This window comes from Muscardinus avellanarius, assembly GCF_963383645.1.
Source record: "Muscardinus avellanarius genome assembly, chromosome: 7".
Lineage (NCBI taxonomy): Eukaryota > Metazoa > Chordata > Mammalia > Rodentia > Gliridae > Muscardinus > Muscardinus avellanarius.
In genome coordinates, this window is record NC_137793.1 from 100,001,069 (window position 1) to 100,027,070 (window position 26,002).

Genomic DNA, 26,002 nt, shown 5'->3' on the forward strand with positions numbered 1-26,002 from the left:
CTCTTCCCTAAAAGTGAAAAGATAGTGTCCAAGATATACTTTAATTATTTCTACTGGACAGAAAACCAAGACTGAATATCAGTTTGAGAAACCAATGCATTAGTGTGTAGGATGTAGAATGACAAATAACCTAAGAATAGAGGCAATGACTCCAAATAGATTGTTGTAATGCAACAGAGAAAGTATAAATAAAACTAGAAAATAAATTACAAATAAAAAGAAAAATTTAAGATTGTCTACCTCCACATACATCAGTCCCCTGAACTCACCTATTATAAAAAAAATAAAAAGATATGAAGACAGAGACAAGAGTCTGAAGTAATGTGAACAGAATAACAGTAGCATTCCTCGCAAGGAAAGAAACTTTTGCATGACAACCATTCAATTTAAGCAAATAGAGAAGGGATCCTTGCAAGCAAAGCACCTGTGCAGATAAGACCACTGCACAGGCCTGAAACCAAATAGAAACCAAACCAAACCAGACTGTTACAGAAGAGAGTATGGGGCCAAAGATGATCTCATTCAGACCTGAGAATCAGCCTTCTGCAACACAAGAGTTTAAATGTGGTATAAAGAGAGGAGAAGCAAAACAATTTTGGGGGACTACTATATGTATTTTGATTATTTATAAACTTATGCACAGGTCATTCATAATGTAATTTTGCTACTATCTATGTCTTAATATTCTTTCTTAATTTAAAAGAATCCTAGCCAGCCAGCCATAGTTGCACATGCCTATTATCCAACTACTTAGGAGGCTGAGACAGGAGGATAGTCGGTTTGACAACAGCCTCAGAAACTCAGTGAGTCTTTCAGCAACAAAAAATAAATTAGGGCTGAGGGTGTAGCTTGGAGGTAGAACACCCCTGAGTTCAATCCTCATATAAACAAACAAACAAATAAATAATAAGGGAATACATATTTTCCAAATAACATTAACATATATAACTCTTAGGAGAAATATCTCAGGATATATAGTGATAGAGTCCACTAAAATTTTCATTAGAATCTGTGTCAGAGAAAGCTTTGAGGATCGATTAAAAGCAGAGTCTAGAGTCCGATTGCACGCATTGGAATCTTCAAACTGTCCCTTAGCTGTGTAATCATGGCTGATCCTCTCTAAGCCTCAATTCCTGGGAGTAACTTCAGAGTATTCATAATTTCTTTCATAAAAAATTCTGTGAATCTGATCATAGGACACTTCAGAAGGACTTAATATTTGTTTATTTGGGTTTTATCTTTTTTTTTTTTTTAAATTTTATTTTATTGGTGCACTGTATTCATACATCATAGTGGGATACAAACTTTTGTAGACATACATGCACACATCGCCCAGTCAGCCCCCACCCGATCCCCACCCCATTCTCTCCCCATCCCTCCCTCCCATGCTTGGCTTAGTGGTTGACATCTAGTATTATAGCAATTTATCCAAAATTAAAAATGATAATCTCACATAACAGTTTCATTTGTCTGATACCAAGCTTTTGATGACTTAAAGATAACATTTCAATATTTCTTTTTGCTTTCTTTCTTACCAGAGAATATTTTTTTTCTTTTTTTTAGGTGAAACTATCATATATTTATTTTTCAGAAAAAAATCTATCCTGATATGGAATATGGACTCTAGATACCCAAAACAATCTCGAAGCAAAAACAAAGCTAGAAGATGTATATTTTCTGATTTCAAACCATATAAAGCTACAATAATTGAAACAGTGTAGTACTGTTCTAAAGGCAGATATATAGACCATTGGAGTTAAATACAAGCCTAGAGCTAAATTCTTCCCTATATTGTCAAGTTATTTTTGACAAGGTTTCCACAAAGATTTGGTGGTAGAAATAATACTCTTTTAACTAAATATTGTTGAAAAATAATAATTACATGGAAAAGAATAAAATTGGACCCTTACCTAATCCCATATACAAGTATTAACTCAAAATAGATAAAAGACCTAAATATAAATCTTAAGACTATAAACTTTTAGGAGAAAATCTGGGTCATAAAACCTCACAACATTGAAATTGGCAGTGATTTCTTGGATATGATTTCAATGGCACAGGCAACAAAAGGGGATACAAACTCCCTAAAAAAATAAAAGAAAATATTGTATATCCAAAGACAATGTAAACAGAGTTAAAAGTTACTAATAGAATTGGATAAAATATTTACAAATGCTATATCTGAAGATATATTAATATTCCAACTAGAAATCCTAAAAATTAACAACAATAAAGGCAAACAATACAATTTAGAGATAGGTAAAAGACTAACATAAATAATGAATCTCCACAGATAACCAATCTTAGTTGTCTGTTGGATGGAAACTCTTGTTTCTCTGGTTCTGGTGAGTGTTACCTATTTCTTCTTTGTAGTTAATCTCTTTGAGTATTTTCTCTAGCGCTGGTTTTGAAGACATAAATTCCTTCAGTTTCTGTTTGTCATGGAAGCTTCTTATTTCTCCATCTAATTTGATAGAAAGTTTTGCTGGATAGGAAATTTTTGGCTGGAAGTTGTTTTCTTTCAGAGTTTGGAATATGTTACTCCAAGCCCTTCTGGCTCTCATGACTTGGTTTGGGAAGTCTGGAGTGATTCTAATTGGTTTGCCTCTGAATGTCACTTGGCCCTTTGTTTTTGTTGCCTTTAAGATTCTCTGCTTGGCTTCCACATTGGTCATTTTGACAATTATATGGCGTGGGGATCCTCTTCTCGGATCCTGTCTAAAGGGAGTTCTATAAGTTTCCTGGATCTGTGTATCAACCTCTTGCTCTATATTTGGAAAATTTTCTGCTATTACTTCCTTGAAGAGATTGTTGATCCCTTTGGTATCACTTTCTTTTCCCTCCTCTATTCCAATTATTCTTAGGTTAGCTCTCTTAAGATGGGCCCATATTTCTTCAATGTCAGATTCCTGCTGTTGGATATCTTTTTCTAGATTAGAAACTATGCATTCATTTTTGGATTGCTCATCTTCTAAGAGCGAGATTCTGTTCTCCATGTGGTCTAATCGGTTGTTTGTGCTTTGAATTGAGGCCTTTACTTCATTAATTGCATCCTTTATCTCTTTTTGGCTCTCTCTGAGTTCTTTTTGAAGCACCTCTTAAGTGAAGCCATAGTGACCCAAGGGAAGAACCCAGAGAAGGCACAAACCTCCGAAATCATGGGAAAGAGGAATAACACTGAAGTAATGAATGTGCACAACCCCACAACATCAGAACCTGATAAAACAGAAAATCAGAGATTTCTAGAAGATCAAATCAGGAAAATAACTGTAGAAATAATAGAGGTGCTTAATCCAGTGAATTGAGTGCATTTGGTGATTACAGGTAAACATTAAATGAAAAATATTATCAATTATTTTAACGAAAGTGTCTGCTATATACATCTTATCTATAGATTTTCTCCACAATTTATTATTACTACAAATCAACTTCTATTTCTTTATCTTGTCATTCATAGTTTTACAATATTTGGGGACTATTTTGCTATAAGTTTATCTGTTATGATAAGAATAAAAGATCGAATTCTCATAATACCACTATACTACTTTTCTCATTTTTCCTCAGACAGTACATAAATATGTAACCAAAGAAGGAACTACTTCTGTTATTTGGCTCCAAACAAATCATATCACATATCATATAATTTATGAGACCATGGTTATCTACAATTGTATAGTTCTTTTACTGTTCTTTTACTATTCTCGTACAGTTCTTTTACTGTTCGAGAGAGAAACAAAACAACAAGAAAAAATATTGTTAATGATTCTATGGTATGTAACAAAAGGAGGGGACTATGGAAAATGAAAAGTAGCTTATAAAATACTAAAGTCGCTTATAAAATACTAAAAAATTGGACAAATAATTCTGAGTGTAGTGCTTATGCTAAATCCCAATAAATATGGTAATTCCAGTGCAAACTGTATGACTTTCAGAGAATTCTAAACAGAAGGACTGAGTTGATACTGGGGATTGAACCAACTGTGCTGTAACACTAGTCAATATATATATATATATATATATATATATATATATATATATATATATATATAGTTTAGTCTTACTATATATACAGGGTCTCACTACACTGCAGATAATCTTGCTTTGTGGTAGGGGCTTTCCTGGAAAGTATCAGCCTTTCTCAGATACTCAAGTACTTGGGATTATAGGGCTATATCACCATGCCCAGCCTTTGACCTCATTTTTCTAACATATACTTTTATTGGTGCATTTAGTCTCACATCATAACACAGTGCATAATGAGGGTGATATATATGCACGTAGCACTTGGCAGGCTTTCCCCAGACTCCTTCCCCATTTCCCACTCCTTCCTCATACAAGATATTGAGATTAACATTGGTATTTTCACGTATGTACATGATGTCAATGGAAATGATTTCTTCATTGATCGCCTTCCCCTCTTTCCCTAGACCACCTCTCTAGCCCACTGCAGTTTCTCCTCCATTATCTGAAGTCCCTCTGGTATATTGATTGCTGACTAGTTACATAAGAAAGAAATAATATGGCCCCTCAAATTGTGAAGGGTGCCTAACATATGTTATCCAGGTCCATCCGTTTTTCTGCAAATGACACAATTATTTTCTTTGTTGCTGAGTAGAATTCCATTGTGTGAATATGCCATAATTTTGTAATTTATTCAAATATTGATGGAGACCTAAGCTAGTTCCATAATTTGGCTACTATGAATTGTGCTGCTATAAACATGGAGATATATATGTTACTATAATATTCTGATTTCAGTCCCTTTGGGAAGCTACCCAGGAATGGTATAGCTAGATCATATGGTGGATCCACTGCTAATTTTCTGAGTAATCTCCACACTGATCTCCATTACAGTAATACAAATTGCAACCCCACCGACACTGTAGAAGAGTTATTTTCCCCCCTCATATTCTCACTAGCATTTATTGTTGTTCGGCTTCTTGATAATTGCCCTTATGATGGGGCTTAGACAGTTTCAGTGTAGATTTGATTTGCATCTTCCTGATTGCCAATGATGTTAAACATTTGTGTATATATATCTTGGACATTTGTATTACTTTTGTTAAATTTCTTTCTATCTTCTAAGATCTTCAATTTTTTTATTCAGTGTTTTATGGTTTTGAATGCATAATGCTAGTAATTTGTTTAGAATTTTTGCATCTCCATTCATCAAGGATATTGGTCTGTAATTTTTTTTTTGAGGAATCTTTATTTGGTTTTGGTATTAAGGTGATACTGGCTTCAGAAGGAATTTGGAAGGATTCCATTCATTTCAACTTTACAGAATAACTTGTGAAGTATTGGTTTTAGTTCTGTAGAGGGTTTGTAGAATTCAGTTGCAAACCCATCTTTACCTGGACCCTTCTTTGGCAAAAGGCTTTTTATTGCTGTTTCTACATCTTTGCTTGCTTTTGGTCAGTTTAAACTTACATTATCCTCTTGGTTAAATCTAGGTAGGTTTTATGTATATAAAAATTTGCCAATATTTTTGTTTTGCACTTTATAGGAGCATAAATTATCAAAGTAATTCTGACGATCCTCTGGAATTTTCTTCTGCCTGTGATAATGTCACATATTTCATTTTTTATTTTAATAGTTTGAGTTGATTTTCTTTTGTTTTTTGGTTAGATTTGGCTAATCTTGCTAGTCTTCAAAAAACCAACTTTTTGTTTTGTTGATCTTTTTTATTTCTTTAGTTCTCTATTTCATTGATTTCTTTTTTTATTATATACTGCCTTCTATTGGGTTTGAAATTAGTCTGTTTCTGTTTTTCAAGGAAAGGCCTTGATGTGTGTCATTATGTTTCTGTTTCTCTTCTGTGAGCACTCAGTGCTATAAATCTTACTTTTAAAACGGCAGTTAAGGTGTCTCATAGATTTTTTTGTATGCTGTTCCTGTATTCTCATGTATTTCTAGAATTTTAAAAAATTCTCCTTTTACTTCTCTTATGATTCAGTCTTCATTCAAAAGTGTATCATTCAATCTCCATATATTTATATAATTTCTCTTGGTCTTCCTGTTTTTGATTTCTACTTTTATTCCATTATGATCTGAAAAGATTCTGGGAATTATATTTTCTTAACTTACTCTTCCATACTTTTTGGCCCAGAATGTAGTTATTTTAGGGAAAGTTTCAAAAGAAAAGTAAAAGAATGTGTATTCAGATGTTGTTGGTTGAAAGATTCTGTATGTGTCTACTTGGTCCATTTGATTTATAGTGTTCTTTAAGTCTGAAAAGCCTTTATTTATCTTTTGTCTGGAAGATTAATCTAGTGATGTAAGTGTTGTGTTGAAATCTCCCAGTATTACTGTATTTGGGTCTATTTGAGTCCTAATGCCTGCAAGAGTTTGTGTTATAAAAGTGAGCGCACCCATTATTGGGGTTTAAATATTGACTATAATTAGATATTTTGTTAAATTGATTATTTTATTAATAAAAAGTGAACTTTGTCATTTCTGATAAGTTTTAGCTTAAAGTCAGCTCTATTGTACATGAATGTTGCTACTTCTGCTTGTTTCACTCTCCTTTTGTACAGTAAATAGTTTTCAATCTTTTCACCTTTGGCTTATGAATATCTTTGACTTTAAGAAAATTTTATTGGAAGCAGCATAGACTTGGATCATGTTCTTTAATCTACATTGCCAGTCTATATATTTTAAATGGAATATTTAGATATTTGACATTTAGTGTTATTATTGAAAGATGATTTTTGTTTTCTGTCACTTTCAATTATATTTTCTGTTTGATATTGTCTTAATTTTACTTTTGCTTAGTTGCTCATTTGGTATAATGCATTCCTTCTCTATTCTTTTTCTTTCTTTTTTATTTTTTAATTTTCTCTAGTACTGGCTTAGTAGTCATGAATTCTTTTAGTTTCTGTTTGTCTTAGAAGGCTTTTCTTTCTCCATCAATTTTGAATTATATATTTGCTGGATAGAACAGTCTTTGTTGGAATTTCTTTTCTTTCATAGTTTGGAGTACGTTGTACCAGTTCCTGCTGGTTTTAATGACTTACTTGAGAAGTTCAGAGGGATTTTTATTATCTTCTATTGAATGACACCTGTTATTTTTTATAGATGTATTTAAGATTAGTTCCTTGGCTTATCTATTATTCATTTTAATTATTACATGTCATGAAGTTTGTCTTTGGTATTGTCTTGTTGGAGTTCTGAATGTCACCTGTGTGTGGTTTAATTCTTATTTTATATTTAGGTAATTTTCTGATGTTATTTCTTTTTTGGGGGGGGGGTTGTTCTGGGGGGTGGAACCCAAGGGCTTTTCTACCTCTGGGCTATACTCCAAGACCTATTTTATATTTTATTTGGAAACAGGGTCTCACTAAGTTGCTGAGAGCCTAAGTAGCTGAGGTTGGCTTCGAACCTGTGCGATCCTCCTGTCTCAGCCTCCCAAGCGCAGGGATTACAAGCATGTGCCACTACGCCCGGCTTATCTGATGTTATTTTTTGAAGAAATGTATAATGCCCTTGGTTTGTGCTTTTAGACTGTCTTCAATGCCTATTATCTATAAGTTAGGTCATTTTGTATTATCCCATTTTTATTGAATATCCTTGTACACGTTGTTGTATTATATTCTCTATTTTGTTGATTGTGTGATAACCTATGAATGTGCTGTCTTTCAAAAGTGTAACTCAATTTTTCATGTGGTCTAATCTTCCAGAAGGGTTTCTATAGAGGTATTTAATTCATCCATTGACTTCTTTATTTTACTCCAAGACTCTTTTGTTGTTGTTGTTGTTGTTGCTGTTGTTGTTGTTGTTCCTAGGACCTCAATTTCTCTATTTATATGTTCTTTATTTTTTACATTTCTCTGATTTTATTCCTGAGGCCTTTGATCATATTGAAAATCAAAAATGCTGAATTCTCCTTCTGGCAGTTTCTGCAGCTCATTATTGGCAATCTCCCTTGTTGTTGAGTTTTGGGAGTTTGTTGTTTCCTCATTGGTCTTCCTTCTCTTGGTTTCAGAATTCTCAACTTTGTATTTCTGTTGTATTAGCATCTTCTTACTTTTTGTTTGAGATTCCTATGTTTATTTGTTATCCCTTTATTATAAAGCCTATTCTGTGAGTATATATTTACCATAACAAATCTGTCTCATATAATCAAATTTTTTACTTTGTTCCCCAGAACCTCTTTAACAAGATATACTTCTTAGTTAGTACAGGCAAACAGGAGTCTCTAATTGGCTTCAGGACACTGTGCTCCATAGGCCCAAACTCAGCAGAGTCAGAGGACTAAGATAGTCTGTTCAGAGTCTGTGGCCTGCTGGCTGGTATTTAAGGTCCCACAGACACCACTACTGCTCTGCTGGTTGTGAGCCCATAAAATTTTGTGGAGCACTAACCTTTAGTTTCTGTAGTTACTGGACATAATAAGCTTAGGAAGTCCAAAATTAACTATATTTCAAACTTGTGGTCCAGCCAGCGTTGATGGCCTAGGGACACCCACTGATCTGCTGGTTGTGATCATGTGGCACTGGCATATTTGATTGTCAGGCACAAACTGCTCATAGAGAGAGTGTTGCATTCCAAGCCTGTAACTGCAATCACATGAACTTCTATTGGCTTATGGACTCTGGACTCCCTGTTTTCAGAGCCCAAACTCTGGCAAAAAGAAATTGTACCTTTATTAGCCTGGGGCTTGACTGTCTGAGTTACTTAGCACCAAAGAAAGTACTACTGCTCTGGACAGCTGAGATCATGTGAGACCTAATCAGTCTCCAGCCTTTGTGCTTATGACACTGTTAGGTCCTTGTTTGTAATGATCCAAAAAAGTGGCATGTTTGTCTGAGTTTATTTCACTGCATAAAGACTATTGTTTTTGGTTTTGTGGAGATTTCTGGAGACCCTACAGTGGTTGGGTGAACTGTCAACCCTAGATCTTACCCATCCAAATATTCCTAGGAATTCTTTGCTAGTTTTTGTTTCTGCTATGCTCAACTGTATTCCCCACCCCTAACTCTTCTGGGATAACTTGCCAGATCATCGACTCTGCAGGTCTGTGTGTCATCATGAAAGTCCCTATTTCTGCTGGGATGGTCTGTAAACTCATGGGTGCTGCTGAATGTTGATGAGTGTTACTTGGGTACTTACAGGAAAGAACTTGTTATAGGGCAGCCACAGAAGTTCACTGGGCAGTTTGGCTGCTTGGTCTGTAGACTAGAAGCCTGCAGAATGATTCTGTCATTTCTCAGTCTAAGTTCAGCTGCAGCCACAGAAGTTACTGGATGATCTGGTTGGGTGGTGTGGGGAGTTGCAGTCTTGAGGTATTTGAGCATAGAGAGAAAGTTGTGCTTGATTTTGATAATGTTTTTTTCTGCAATAGCTGGCTTGACACAATTCTGATTTTTTTTTTTTCTGAAGTTGTTCTCTGGGAGATGCTAGGTTCAAGCAGCTGCCAGTCTGAGCGGAGGCTCAGGTAGTACTGCCTCTGCTCTCTGTTCACCAGATGAGAAGTATGAAGTTCTTTTCAGTCCTCTGTTTTCTGCGCTACATCCTATTTTATTTTTTGACTGCCTTTCTTCTGTTGAGTTCTGAATGAGTTTCTTCGCTTGCCAAGAAGTAGTTTGTCCACTGATTGTGTTCTGATTCTCAGAGCAAAAGAGACATGCTGTTTCCCTCTATTCCACCATCATTAATATCATCTTTAATTGTGTTTTATCAGGTTATTTTCCCTTGACTGCCTTTGAGAACCAACTGTACTATGAGATTTGATTTTTTTTTCTTATAGATAAAATATGATGGAAGACAGTATTCTTAAGAGGCATATTTTGTATATGCTTTTTGATAGATATTTCTATTGTTTCATAGTGGCCTTTATATTGTGTTTGAATGTTACATGTATTAACAGATACTGATAGCTCCTCTCCGTTCAATACATTCTAATATAGGCAAAAAGAAAGGAAACCCAGCTAGAGGAAAATAAATGTTTTTTTCCTCTCTTGTAATTCTCAAGGCAAGATACAAGTGGACTTTTTTTTCAATCATGTTTTCTAATTACTGATTTGAATGGTTCTGGAGATTAAAAATAAAGTTCTTAATTGAGTATAAATGAGTTTGGAAAATATCCAACTGGCAAAGCTTTTCTTCTGTTACATTTATTAGAATCAAGATGTTTCCTAATTGAAGAAGCTATACTCTCTCTACATCTTTTTCAATCTTACATGTGCTCCTCTTATGGGAAAATGTACTGAGATTTCATTCTTTTGTGGTTTGAGAGTTAACATGTAAGGTATCAATATATGAAAATACTCTCAGTACAGATTTTTATCAAATTAACTACTTCATTTCTTGAAGACTCCTAAGAAACTCTACATCAGCATGACCACAGCTGCCAGAAGTGTTTTATTCTTAAATACATCTAAGACAAGTAATCATAATACTTTCCACAGCTTGAGACAATGTGTGTACATGTTTTAGAGAAGAGCCTGGAGGACTTAACAATAAGCATCAGATATAAACCTAAGTAAACATCATTACAGATTCATAGACCCCTTCTTCCAATTTTTATCTAGCTGGGCACATAACTAATTCTTCTAATTTTCTATGCTTCTAAGACCTTCTTGTGCTGAGCTAACTTTCATCAATTATGCTATTTATTTCACATATTTTCATTATACAAGTATTAGTAAAATGAGTTATTGTTATTAACACTATTTAATATTTTGATTATTTAATTTGAATATTTTCATGCTGTATGTACATATGATCGGCTAATGAATATTTCTCACTGTCATTGGCCAGATAAAGTTATTTCAGAATGGGCTTGTCTAAGAAGGTAAAACTTCCCTTGGGCTTTCTCCAATTACCTACTAAGTAATACCTTATTAATAGATGGATATACTCACTTTTCTTTAAACATTTTAATTAACTTTTTTATGTATAAGACACAAGTTTAATAGACCCAAGATAATTTGATTGAAATCAAAAGATCTGAGAGAACATTAGTGTTCTGACTTCACAGCTTTATTTTGACTACTACACCAAGATTAATAGTTGTATTTGGGCTTTAAACTCACTGAGCGGTCAATATGAAATCAAATACTTAAAACTTGCCCAAGAGATGTTTTAAGAATATTCATCTGAGTCTCAATTATGATATTGGCCCGAGGCCCTTTAAAAACAGATTATGCATTCATCAAAAAGTTGGCCACAAATTCTCCTCTAAAGTATAATATGTGATATAACAAAACAGACATTTCTATTTTCAAATGTGTCACTATGGTACTGTGAATCAATACTTTTTTTTCCCAAATGGCTTATTATTATCACTAAAATAATATATGTAGTTGTCCTATAAATAATAAAAAATTTCGAAGAACTTTATCATAAAAACTTATAGCATAGCTTGTCTCAGTCAATATTATCACTGCTCTCATCTAAAATAACTAACCATGCAACTGAAAAAAGAAAGATTTATTTGCTCACTGTTTTTGGAGATTTGGGGTTGAGTCCATGTGAGACTGGAATCTGTGAATTTCAGGCACGGCAGAGGGAGGCAGAGGAAGGCAAAAAGCAAAGCTCTGCACTCAGATCATAAAAGCAGGAAGGAAGAAAGAGCAACCCAGCAAGGGAATTCAAAGACAGTCCCCAAAGCTACCCTCCCACAGCAATCCACCTTTTTGAGCCACACTCTACCTGCTTCCATTGATGAGATCATACCCTCCTGACTTAAATGCATCAACTTTGAGCATTTATGTATGAAGTCTTCAGGGTACATTTCGTATCTAACCATAAAAGCTTATGATGAACAGTGAAATTAGTGATGGAAACAGAACTAAGGTTTGCTTTCTTGGACACCATATTAATGTTTTTCCTGTTGCATTCTCCCTACTGTTCCACAGTTCTGAGAGGATATATAAACATTTACTTGTCTGGATCTTCTGGCAAATGTGATCAGTAGTCCCAGGCTCCAAGTGATACCCCTTAGCTTTGTTTAGCTGATTAGATTTTTAACCAGGCACTTATCCTTTGCAGATATATATTTTACTCATAGTTGGATGTTTTAATGATCATTATATAAAATATGGAAATTAATACCCAAAAATTAATATAAGAAAATTCACTTTTTCAGGCAGAAGAACAGTCTCAAAAAATTTGAAAAAGGTAGTAAATAATAAACATAAAAAATGTCTTCAATAATTAGAGAAGCCATAAGATATAATAGGTTCATTCAGTAGAATGGAGTTCTCTTTCAGTGAAGTTAAAAAAGAGACAAAAATACTAGTTATCAATAATGTATCATAAATTCATGAACCAAATTTTTTATTAGATGATTTGTAAAGTTTCCTTGAAATTCTGAATTTCTATCTTTATATAAATATTTGAGGTATTTTTTCAGTGTGCAGTTTTTATGACTATCAAAGCCTACAGAAGTCATACTTACCTATTTTCCTACTGTATATATTTTGTTAATGATGTCTTCAAATTCTTTTTATTTTTTCAAACTCAAAAGTAATTTTGGGAATTACAGGTTTTAATTTATAATATGCAAATATAAGCAGAAGTGAATGCTTTTAAATGTCTCCACATGGATGAGAATGATCTGATTGTGACATCTGTCACCCATTGCACTCCATGTGCATCTCTCCCCAGGCTGCAGAGTTAGTGAAAGAAGACACCTTTCTCAAAAGAGGAACAGAATTCTTTGCTCATGGATATATGAGTAGCTACACTTCTCTGCTAGTACCTCCAATCAAGCTCTCTAAGTGCATTTGTAAATAGTATCAGTGAAAGAGAAATGGAGAGAGAGAGAGAGAGAGAGAGAGAGAGAGAGAGAGAGAGAGAGAGAGAGAGAGAGAAGCAGCCTTACATATTAGGTTGATAGGTGATAATTGTTTTTCTTTAATTCTCACTCTAATTAGTATCAGCTGTCAAAAAACCCACAAAACTTTTCTGCACACATTAGATTATGTAACTTATAGAATGTAAAGCAAACAAGTATATTATTTTCAAACTTTATTTAATTTTTAATTTTAATTTTTATTTTTTGGTGGTACTGGGGTTCCTGGAAACCCTTCTACCTCCAGGCTACACTCCCAGACCTATTTTTATATTTTTTTAAATTTGGAAACATGGTCTTTTAAGCCAGTGAGGCTGGCTTCGAACCTGCAGATCAGTTTTCTGACTGATTTCATTTGGCAGTATTTTACCAGTCAAGCATTTCTGAAGGCCTTTATGTCCTTGGAAACCTTTGTGGTTTGGCTGGTAAACATGTTCTGTTATCTTCTGTCCAGTTAGTTGTTTAACCAAGAAGCAGCGTGCCACACGACAAATGAATTGATCTCCTGAAGAAACCCCACTCAGAGCCTTATTCTATTTTTCCGAACATAGCCACAAAATCAGAGTCACAGAAAATACTGCCAGGCGTGAGGCTGCTTCCACAGAGGAAACTGAAAAAACATGTCATTCAATTAATATAACAGTTTTTTAAAGCTCAAATCTGTCGACAGAGCATTTCTGGAGAGAAATCTTGCTTTCCTATTCCGATTTCTGTAAACTTATTAGCATATTGTGACAGTAAAAAACCATTGCTAATAATAAATTAGGTCTCAATTATAAATGGTGTTCCAGCAGAATTTAAGGGGAAAAAAGTGTTCCTGGTCTCAACATTTTGGCATGCGTGTCACCAATCACACAGAAAAAAATCAGTATGAAGCTGTAACTCAGCAATAGGCATGAAAATCATCTATACCATTATCACTATTATTTTGTTGTCTCTCATAGGGACATCAGACATCTGGTTTCAAAGATAATGGCAGTAACAATTATTTGCATCAGAGCCTTAGCTAACTAGATAGCTGAAAACATCTGTTATGATCTTCAGTTTCGCTAACCTGTCCCTGGAGAGGCTTTGATAGCTGAAATACTATTTTTTTTCCTATTTTTCTCTGCAATAATGATTTTTGCAAAATATGGATTGCTTGATACTTTAAGAAAATTGGTTCTAATGCTGCTTTTCTACTTTTGAATTTAAAGTTGAAGGGGGGACATTAAGGAAAACTTTCTAAGAAAATGATTCTATCAGAGCTGGAATTTTACTGTCAGATTTATATTGAGTTACCCTCTTTCATGGCTTTAAAACTAATAATATTAAACTTTTAAGAATACAGAGGAAATAACACGTTATTTCACAGAGGGTGGAATAACACTTTCTATGTTTATAAGACCCACGTGATCCTTAAAAACTTATAGGCAAATTTATTATAAAAATGACTTTGGGCGAAGCTGAGACAGGAGGATCGCACAGGTTCGAAGCCAGCCTCAGCTACTTAGTGAGGCTCTCAGCAACTTAGTGAGACCCTGTTTCTAAATAAAATATAAAAAAGGTCTGGGAGTATAGCCCGGAGGTAGAAAGCTTCTGGGTTCCACCAAAAAAAAAAAAAAAAAAGACTTTGGGAAATCTTATCAAATAATTAGAAAATATCTGTAATGCCTCCACATTTTCAATGTACTAGGCTCTAGATTCTTTTGTGAGTGTGAAAAACATAAATCATTGGTCTGGCACCTAGATTCCAGGTTTGCAGGAGATCTTTAAATCATTAACAAGTGAGATGAAATATAATTTCCAAACTACAATATATTTGCAGGAGTGTTCAGCAGAAAGAAAACCGTGAGCAATGGAATTTGGAATAACAATATTTTAATCTGCAATGGCAAGTACAACTCATAATAACATGTTAGTCTGTAATCACCGATTAAGCCCTAGGTATTGGTTGGCTTCAAGAACAAATGAGTGGATGAATAAATGATGAAATAGGGACAGTGTTCTAAAAGAAATAGGATCTGGTCTGGCTTTGAAGAACAAGCATGATTTTGTAGTCCATGTAGAATGAAACGTGAGAGGGATATCATGGTCAATATTTTTATGATTTTGTATGATGAGAGAGTTGGGAATAGAATGAAAAGTGAATGAGAATATTTAGCAGGAATTGGTGGCAGGCGTTGGCATCAGATATTAACAGAAAGTACTTGCTTGGGTATAAGTCTCAAATAGGACATGATGAGAAAAATATTTCCAGCCAGCCAGGATGATTAGGGATATTATAAAACAATGTGAAATGAGTTGAAGAAGTAGCCCATTTAAAAATGCTTTCAAGCTTGGCGTGGTGGTGCACGCTTGTAATCCGAGCATTCAGAAGGCTGAGACCAGAGGATCATGGTTCACGGTCAGCCTCAGCTACTTAGTGAGACCTTCTACAACTTAGTGGGACCCTGTTTCAAAATAAAGAATAAAAACGCTTTCAAAGGAGAAAGAAAAACCACAAGAAACACTGAGTAAGCTGTAAAGAGACGGGAAGTGTGATAACCTACATGGTCTTTCAGGTGAGAAGTTATAATGGCTAAGAGGAAGTATATATCTGTAATTTACATGAGCATAAAAATGTTCAACAAGAATTCATGACTAATTAGATCTGTGGAACAAAAAGTAGAAGTCTCTAAAGCTGAGAAGAAGTGAGGAAAACTTTAATGATAGTAAAGTGTGTGTAAGAAGAGCCATATCCTAAAAAAAAGAACATTTTCATATTTAAGATTTAAAGTTTGAGTAGTCAGCTAAGTATTGATGTGTGTGAAACATATTTGAATGGAAACACAGGAGTGTAATTCAGTTCTAAGATCATATTTAAAGCTATCAAATATATAGCAATGAGCAAACACTATACATATATACATATTAAACATCTATTAAAACATATATATTATATAAATCTTATACATATTAAATATGCATATATTTTTTCTATATAAAGACACATAGGGAAAATTAAAAAGGAAAGTATTTCAAATAATATTTATTCTTGTTTAAATTACAAATCAATTTTGAAAGGTTCTAAAATATTTACCTCACAGTAAATAACTTTTTGTTTCTAGCAGAGTTCTGGATATGTCATGGTGATGATAAATATTTTACATTATCTTTTTTAGAAAAGCCTTATCTTTGTACTCTATACATACATATATATAGTGTGTATATCATAAATAAGTGTATGTATCATAATTCTATCATCTTACAGGTGATAAAGCTGTTTGAATTCAAAGATTAATTAGTGATAAAAGGCCACATTTTATAGTATTCATACATGATTCTTTTTTATAAGAAATGCTTTGACTCTCATAATATTAAAATCTGCAAATAACGTATTTATCTAATTAAAGAAAAACAACTTGCTTTTTTATTTTCCAAATTAACTCAATTTTTCTTAGCCAACTTTTTCATTTTTCAGTGCTGTGAGATTTGGATGAAGCTCGTTCTATTTTTATAAATGTTCCTCAATTTCAACCTGCTGTGAGCCTAGGTGAATATAATTGAACACAGGAGAATACTTTAAAAGTGCAAGAAAAAAATTAGGGCAGAAAAACATATGCTTTCCTAATTGTGCTTAAGATTTTGGTTTTTTTAATCTTTTTTCTCTCTTTCCCATGATCTTTTTCCCCAACCCACTGTGCATTACAGGTTTGGTAATATGACAGGCCTCACAGATGGAAGAACATGACATATATTCAACTGAGCAGGGTGGGTACTTAAGATTTTTAACTGTGTTTGCTAAATAGCTAGAATTGGAGCTGGGTGTGGTGGTGCTGTAATTCCTGGCTTGGGAGTCTTGATATAATAGGATCACAGGTTTGTGGCCAGCCTTAGCTACTTAGTGAGGGCCTCTGCAACTTAGAACTTCTTGCAAAATATGAAATAAAATCAGGCTGGGGGTGGAGCTCAAAGATATGATTCTGCTGAGTTCAATCTCTAGTACTACAAAATACATAAATAAAATAAATAAATAAATAAATAAATAAATAAGTAAGTAAATAAATTTTGGAAGTTACTAAATAGAATTTGTACTGAAATTTCTGTTGTCAATAGAAGCACTGGTTTCTCATTGACCAGACTTTGGAGAATTCAAGGAGATCCAGTATGAAAATTGCCTTCTATAAAAGTAATTACACATTAGTGAGATGCCTTTCTAGGATACTTCTAACTTTAGTATTTCAAAAGATACATTGTAGGCTTTTTATTTATCTTAATCAGATGTATGCGATATGTAATATCACTCATCTATCATTTTACTAAATAGCACAAAGGCCCTAAATCCATAATAATGCAAAAGTATCGATAATAATAAAATTCAGCACGATAGTTATCTATACATTACGCACAAATAAAAGTCATATATAGGTTCATGTGGTTCCACATAGGTTATCTTCCCCAGTTTTGAAAGTAAAGTTTGAAATAAGGGCACTCTGCTGGATATGGTGGCACATGCTTGTAATCCCAGTATGTAGTAAACTGAGACAGGAGGATTGCAGGATTGAGGCCAGCCTCAGCAACTTAGTGAGACCCTGTTTCAAAATAAAAAGTAAAATAGGGCTGGCGGTATAGCTCAGAGGTAGTAAACCTCTGGGTTTAATTCTTACTACCAAAATAAAAAAAAGTCACTTTTAAAAACAAAGAAAAAAGTAGTTGACAATACCTGAGTTGAACAGTATGCACAAGTGATTTATTTTATTATTATTATTATTATTATTATTATTATTATTATTATTATTGTTATTTTGGTAGTACTGGGGTTCCTGGAAGCCCTTCTACCTCTGGGATACACTCCCAGACCTATTTTATTTTTGGAAAGAGGGTCTCTTACGCCAGTGCGGCTGGTTGAGAACCTGCGCGATCCTCCTGTCTCCGCCTCCCTAGTGCGGGGATTACAAGCGTGCGCCACCACGCCCGGCACAAGTGATTTATTTTAAAATATCTTCAAATATATTGCTAGTGGCATCATCGAAGTATTGTAATCAAAGTATTTAGCTATATAACTACCTCAGATACTCTTTTAGTATCTTACTTGGCAAATAATTGTTATATTTATTTATTAGGTGAAATGTGATGTTTTGAAGTTTTCATTGTAGAATGACTAAATAAAGTTAAGAAACATATCCACAGCCCCACACTCATACCATATTTTTGTGCGGAGGACATAAAATCTACTTTCTTCATAGTTTTCAAGTAAGAGTTGCATTATTACTAACTATATTTACCCTGATATACAATACATCTCTAGAAATTATTGTCCCTATCTACCTGAAACTGCATTTTCAGATATTCTTGTACTAGGTTGAGTGTGAGAAATAAACTCAGTTTTGTTAATTATCAGTGAATATGGATTAGGAGAAGTTGTAGATTTTCTTATAAACATGTGGAAAAAAGATAGAATACATAGAATATATCAATATATAGACTGATTTACCTATTGTTGTATTTGCTAAATCAATATTCTTTTCTCTATGAAGGCAAGTAAATAATCACATATTTCTATATGATTGAAAAAGTATTCCTCAATACATTAAATGCATCTTGCCATAGTTAAATACTTATCAAAACAGCTGGTGAATTCTAATATGCATATTGTGGCACAGGTCTATTTTGAGAGAGAAGGAAGTGGCCTTAACACTTCCCAAAGGAATTTAGATTGATATAAAGGTAAACTTCTGCTTTAAGTTAATAAATTGGCATTCTGACTCATCAGTCAGAATTTTATGGATTTGATTAGTGCTTCTGACTCCCCCAGAGACCGATCAAGGTTAGATATGCAGAGCTGAGTACAAGGCCAAGATGCTTTTAATGGAAGAATATATTGCTTGTCTTCTCACACATCTCTATAACAAAAAAGAAACCAGAAGATCAAATGGGAATTTAAGATTTTTCTCAAATAATACCTTCAGAAATATAAATAAAGACAATTATATGCGAAGACAAGGTTACTAAAAATCTATTTTCATTTTTATATTTTAAGAAATATGAAATATTTCATTTATTTCTATTTAAAAAAAAACCTGTTTAACACAATTGATTCTAATGATATGAGTCAGGTTACAATGAATGAAGGGATCCCCAAAATAATATGTAAACAATAGTAGTTCCCCAGTTAGTCCTCTGGCTACCCTCCTGCCTATCTCATAATTAAAGTGATAAAAATTAAATCACTAAAATATTAGCATCAGAAAATATTTGAAGTCTTTAATCATCGATTCACATGCAGCCTAAGCTCATCCAGAGTCCACAGTATTTATGTATCGCAGATGTGAAGCTCAATACCAGAGCCCTAATAACCCTCAGGAGTTGCTTCCTAGTTTGTTATTATTTAAGGCTTAGCGATTATAAATGTGTAAATTAATCGATTTCAGACATTTACTTATCAAAAAATAGAGAGCATTTGGTGATATAGCCCTAACTATAGAAAACCATCTTTTGTTGACATTCAGATTATATATATATATATATATATATATATATATATATATTAATAGAAAAAAACTAGTCCCCAGCCGGGCATTATATGGGATATAATGCTGGGATTATAAACGGGCCCAGTGGCGCACGTTTAAAATCCCAGCATTTGGGAGGTTGAGACTGGAGGATCGCGGTTCGCAGACGGCCTCAGCTACTTAGTGAGGCCCTCTGCAATTCAGTGAGACCCTGTTTCAAAATAAAGAATAAAAAGCAGGGCAGGGGGTATAGCTCAGACATCAAATGCCTCTGGGTTCCATCCCCAGACCCACACACACATAAAAAAAAAATAGTCCCCATACCATAGCTCAGTCTACAATGAATTAAATTTTTTCCATTTTTCATGCATTTAGCATGCTGATAACTTAAATATCCTTGTTAGAGTAGAGACAAATCTGGTGCAAACAGAGACAAACACTAGCCCTTGCTTATATTTCCTTAACACACACACACACACACACACACACACACACACACACACACACACACACAGAAAAAAAAATTATAGTTAATAACAGGTGAAAAACTCTAAGAAGTTTATTATGTTTTGAATGCTGTTGATTTGACTAGAGGATATAAATGTTTTTCTAATAAAATAAGATGAAGCATGATGGTCGGAAAATAAAAGAAATACAGAAAATAGAAATACAGAAAATAGTTACAGCCCCATGCCAAAATGGCATGAGGGGGGAGGGTGGCCCAGGCCAACTCACCACTCTCCTCAGATATATTTTTAAATAGAAAATTTAAGTTAGGAAGCAAGATTTTTTTTTTTTATTCTAGCATTCTCTTCTGGAGACTAGCAACCAAAATTTCTACCTCCACTGGCTTAAATGTTAGTTAAATATCTGCAAAAATTATACTGTTATATGAATTATATTATCTTAAGAAAATATAATTTTAAGATCATACTGTTATGAGGAAAAATGCTTCTATTCATTAGCAATTGAGAGAGAATGTGTTGTACTGTATTTTTATGATTGGACACATTAACCCAGAACAAGTAAAGTTTCCAATAGCGGGTAAAATAGGAATCAATTTTAAATGGCTCCTCTATTGAAGTGTCTTTTCTATTGCCCTTCACAGATCTATGACAATTATGTGCTTTCTAGCCCAAAGATTAAAGTATCAAATAAAATCATAGAAGCAAGTGGAAAGGTATATTATTCATAATTTAAAAGTAAAGACAATCTTATAAAATAGCTAATATAACCTACTGTTTTAAAAGGTACAGAAGTTAAGATATAAATAGAAGAAATGATTGATTGCCCAAGGTCACATCCTAATTAGCATCATAGTCACAACTAAAGATAATATTTCACTTTTATCTAGCCTTGTCCCAATATACGTTAAGGCCATGCTTATTTGTGAATTGAAGCAGCAACAATGATAAAACACATAGAGGTTTTCCTAACTTCAAATTTTCTAACAAAATGTTAATAGAGAAAGATAGGTTATATTTCCATAAACTTTTTCCTTAACATAAAATAAATGTTGCTTTCCCAACTTAAATTTTCTACTTAAAAATATATCTGAATGTCAGAAAAGATTGTTTTCTACAGTTATGGTTATATAACCAAACGCTATCTACTTTTTGATAAGTAAATGTCTAAAATCAATTAATCAACACATTTATAATTGCTAAACTTTAAATAATAATAAATTAGGAACCAATTATAATTTTCTACTAGAGAAATTAAAAATCATTGCAAAGCATGGGAATATTGTGTGCATCATTTTTTAGCATAAATGCTCTTTAGCATCCTGCTCTTTAGCATCATTTTGAACTGTAACTTCTACATTAAATGTCATTAGCTTCTTTGAAGATTACCACGTCAAGTGAAGTGTCTTAATTATGTCATATTTTACAGAGAAAATAGAGACAGGCTAGGTTTATAAGGAACTTCTGCACTGACCTAGTTACACTGTGGGGACCAGGACTGAGCGTTGGAAAGACCACATGTTCTACACTCTCCTAGATGGACTATTCAAACACTAAAAGATCATATCTTTGGGGATTACCAGTAGCTTGTCTAGTCCAGAAATATCTATATCCAAATGATAGTTAGTTGTCATAACCTTTTTTGTGTGGTACTGGGGATGGAACCCAGGAGCAGTCTACCTCAGAGCTCCACCCTCAGCCCTATTTCTTTATTCTTTATTTTGAAACAGGATCTCACTGAGTTGCAAAGGGCCTCACTTAGTAGCTGAGGCTGCCCATGAAATGCAATCCTCCTGTCTCAGCTTCTTAAATACCGGGATTACAACATGTGCCACCACACCCAGCTTTTACTTTTAATAAAGTAATTAATTAGCTTACTGATATAAAAATAATGAGTTTATTCTCATATAAGTAAATTATAAATGTGGAACAAGGCAGGGTGCATGATTATAATCCCAGTACTTGGCAGTCTGAGACAGGAGGATCATAGGTTTGAGACCAGCATCAGTAACTTAGCAAGACTCTCAGAAACCCAACAAGATGCTGTTACAAAATATATAATTAAAAATAAGGGGCTGGGAATGTAGCTCATAGGTAGAATGACCCTCAGGATTTAATTTCTAGTAAAATACACACACACACACACACACACACACACACACACACCACATATGAGTGGAAAATATCTTAATGTTTTGTTTTGCCTTTTGTTCTTGTATATATATATATATATATATATATATATATATATATATATATATATATCTGACATACTTTAAAGTTTTTCAGGTGATGCTAAGGTCATGTTATTAAAAGTAAACATTAAATTTCAATAAAATGTATTCAATAAAATAAGTGAGGAAAACATGAATTTTTGGTTGTTTTGTATTTTAGTGTTTTTTGGGGGTTTTTGTTTATTTGTTTTTCTGGTTCTGACTGCTGACAAAACCAGGAGCATCCTAACTTTGAGCCGTACCCTCCATCCTATTTTACTTTTTATTTGGAAACAGGGTCTCACTATGTTGCTGAGAGCCTTTCTGAGTTCCTGAGTTTGGCTTCAAACCTGCAATCCTCCTGCCTCAGTTTACCAGGTAGTGGAAATATAGATACACCACCTCACTTGGGTTATCTTTTTGTTTCTTAATATCCATTAATTCTATTCACTATGGAAAGGCTCTGTATAATTCATATGCTTTTAATTTTTTAAAGATTATTTCATTACAAATTTTTAAATAGAATTGATAACATAGTTTATTAATATATAGAAATTCACATACTAAAACAAGCACCTATGTCCAATGCCACAAAAGGAATGTAAAATACTTATTGTTCATACTGATTAGTCTCTCCTGATAATGGATTGCCCTTCTCTATTTAATTTAATATTCTCTATCTTCTCTTCTACTTTTCTCTCATTATTGTATTCTGAAGCACAGTTATAATTGTAATTGTGTTAGGAGAAAGCACCAAGATGGGAATAAAAGATAAGTGTATATTCGTTTCCTATAGTTGCTTAATAAATCACCATGAACATGATGACTTAGTATATGATCTTGCAGTTGTGAAGTGCAGATGTCTGAAATCAGTGTCACAGAGCTACTATTAATGTGTCCACAGGATTGTTTCGTTCTGGAAACTCTAGGGTAGCAATTGTCTTACAAGGAGATCTTAGTGTTTTTTCTTCAGAATTTCATCATGGCTTTCAAATGTGACCTTCCAGGAATTCTTGCAGTTATTGTGCATCTGAGACACTATAGGTGCTTTCAAAGGAATGGCTGGGTCACAATCCAGAAATCTTGCCTTCGCAAAATGGGAAAATGCTGTCATTGTTATGCGTTTCCATTGATTATAATGTACAGCCAGGGTCATCATCATTGAATTTTGCATTATCAAACAATGAGTCTTCTTTGGGAAAATTTCTCATTGCAGTATATCAGGTTTAATCCAAGTAAAGTTTTCCTACCAAAATGTGCTCATAGCTATAATTCTTTTGAAAGATGTACTATTAACCAGTGACTTTGTTTGTAGGATCAAAAAGATTATCCAAACAGGATGTGGCAGTCCTCTGGCCTTCCATGAACAGAGTAATATCTGATTGCAGATATCCTCTATTCCAAAGGAACTAATCACAGGCAGCACATGGTACCTTGTAGATATTAATAAATGAAAAACAGTGAATCCTTTATCCTTAGCTACATAAAAACCAACATACAAACACAAACTACTGTTGACTAAAATGTTTATAAGTATAGTATAGCAAGACCAGAAAAGTGAAAATCATGAAAATGAAACTGGGTATTTGAAATAATAACATGCCTCATTTCTTACCTTTAGCATTGGTCGCTAAAGTATTAAAATCTTTCAAAAATTAAAAGAAAAGTATGTTATCTTAGTACTTTGGAGATTGAGTCAGGAGGATCACAGGTTGGAGGGCAACCTCGGCAACTTAGTGAGACCCTGTTTCAAAATAAACAATGAAAAGGCTTAGGAGTGTAGCTCAGAAGTAGAATGACCCTGGGTTCAACCCCCAGCATTGGAAAAGAAAGAAAGAAAGAAAGAAAGAAAGAAAGAAAGAAAGAAAGAAAGAAAGAAAGAAAGAAAGGAAGGAAGAAAGAAAGAAAGAAAGAAAGAAAGAAAGAAAGAAAGAAAGAAAGAAAATTTTGAGAAATTTTGACAATACACAGATAACCAAGTTCTTTTCATATCCATCCCAGCATTTGCAAACAATCTTCAAGTTAAAGTGAAGTAAAAAATATTGTTAAAATGTACTGAATGTAGGATATTTTATATAACAGAGTAGTTTTATTTTAATCTGGGCCAAATTGGATATATTATATGCACAGTAACATGACAATAGGTAAAAAGAATGTTGTCTGCTTCAAAAAGAAGAGAGGTTTATGAATATTCTGTACATTAAAAAATGAAAATAGTTCAAGGGGAATTGTGTGATAATTAAACTGATTTGATCATTGTATAATGTATACATGAATCAAAACATCACACTGTATCCCATATTAAATATGAATAATTATTGTATCACTCAAATAATTTAACTTGTTTATAATTATACAATAATATTTATTGAAGCAAATTGAAAATCAATTTTTTCAAATTTTATTCAAAGTATAGATCTCAAGCAGGACATTTAGAGACACTTAGTCATATGTTTCATTATGCATTAAAGCGGTATAAAAATATAAATTCAGGGAAAACCTGGAGGAAATGAAACCACTTATTTTCCACTAAGTAGAGTAAAATGTCCTTTTTAACCTTCTTAATAGCACCCTCCCTTGTTTTAAATTGAGTCACTCCAAGTACCTGAGTTTCATGTTTTATGGTTTTATAATTTGTAACGTCTGGCAAAGATCAAGGATTCTCACTTTCCACCTCGCAGATGTCCTTGCAAACTGGAACAGGCTTTAAATGGTTTACATACATATATTACTCCATTAGTGCCTAATTAAAAATACGTCTGACAGCTGGCAGACAATGAGGTGCTTCCGACTATCCGAGGAAACTGATCAAGGATAGAAAACTGTGCTTGTACCACACACAGAAAACATGCCTGGCGTGTTTTTTTGGCATTTTCAGAAATGTTCTTCTTTCTCCACACACTTTATGCAAGTGGTAGACATGTCATTACTGACATATTTATGCTGCCTTTAGATCAAATGACATATTTTAAAGAAATATGTATGTTATTAGAAATTCTTCTTAAATAAGAATGGAAATGAAAGCATGAATATGCTCCTGATGGTCTGGTAGCTGGTATTAGCTGTGTATTTGTGGGTTGCAGCCTCCTCCTCCTCCTCCTCCTCCTCCTCCTCCTCCTCCCCCTCTTCCTCCTCCTCCTCCTCTCTTTTCTAATTGGTACATTGTAATTACACATCTTAAGTGCAGAGTGACAACACTCTATATGCACACAGTACTTGGCATGTTTTCCTTTAAAACTCAACGACTTCTTTGCTCCCAATACTTAATATTGAAATTGATGTCTATAACCTTATATATGAACATAATATTATTTGAACTGTTTCCTTCATCAAAGCTTTCCTTTTATCTTCTATGTTATCTTCTATGTTAAAGTTTTATTTGGTCTTTGTTTTTGAGTATTTGTGTAGCTATACTGCTAATGGAATAAACAAGATATCACCAGGGATATCATATTTGTCAGAGTGCTCAAGAGAAACGGAGCAATTGGATGTGCAGGTGTATATTTAGAGATTTATGCTGAGGAGTTGGCTCACATAACTGAGGGTCTGGTGAATGTCGAATCTGCATGGCAGGCTGATGGGCTGAAGACCCAGGGAACTGCTGACGCTGCAGCTCAGGTGCAAATCAACCTGGAAGCAGACTTTCTTTATCCCCAGGTGACCTCCTTCTTACTCTGTTTTGTTTTGTTTTTCTTTTTTTTTAACATGCTTTTATTGGTGCATTAGAGTCTCACAAAATAATTGAGTCATGTTGACAGTGACAGGCACGCACACAGTACTTAGTACCTCCCCCAAACCCGCTTCTCTTCCCATGCCCCCTTTTCCCACACAGAGTACTGACATTGACAGTAGTGTCTTCACATATGTACAGATAGTCAATGGTAGTAATTCTATTATTTAGCCTCATTTTCCCTCCTCTTCCCTTCGGCTCTCTCTCTAGCTCCACTGATGTCCTCTGGTGTCTCACTTTCTCCCTAGCTTAAACATATTAAAGAAAACATGACCTTTCACTTTCTGTGACTGGCTAATCTCATCTAACATAATGTTCTCCAG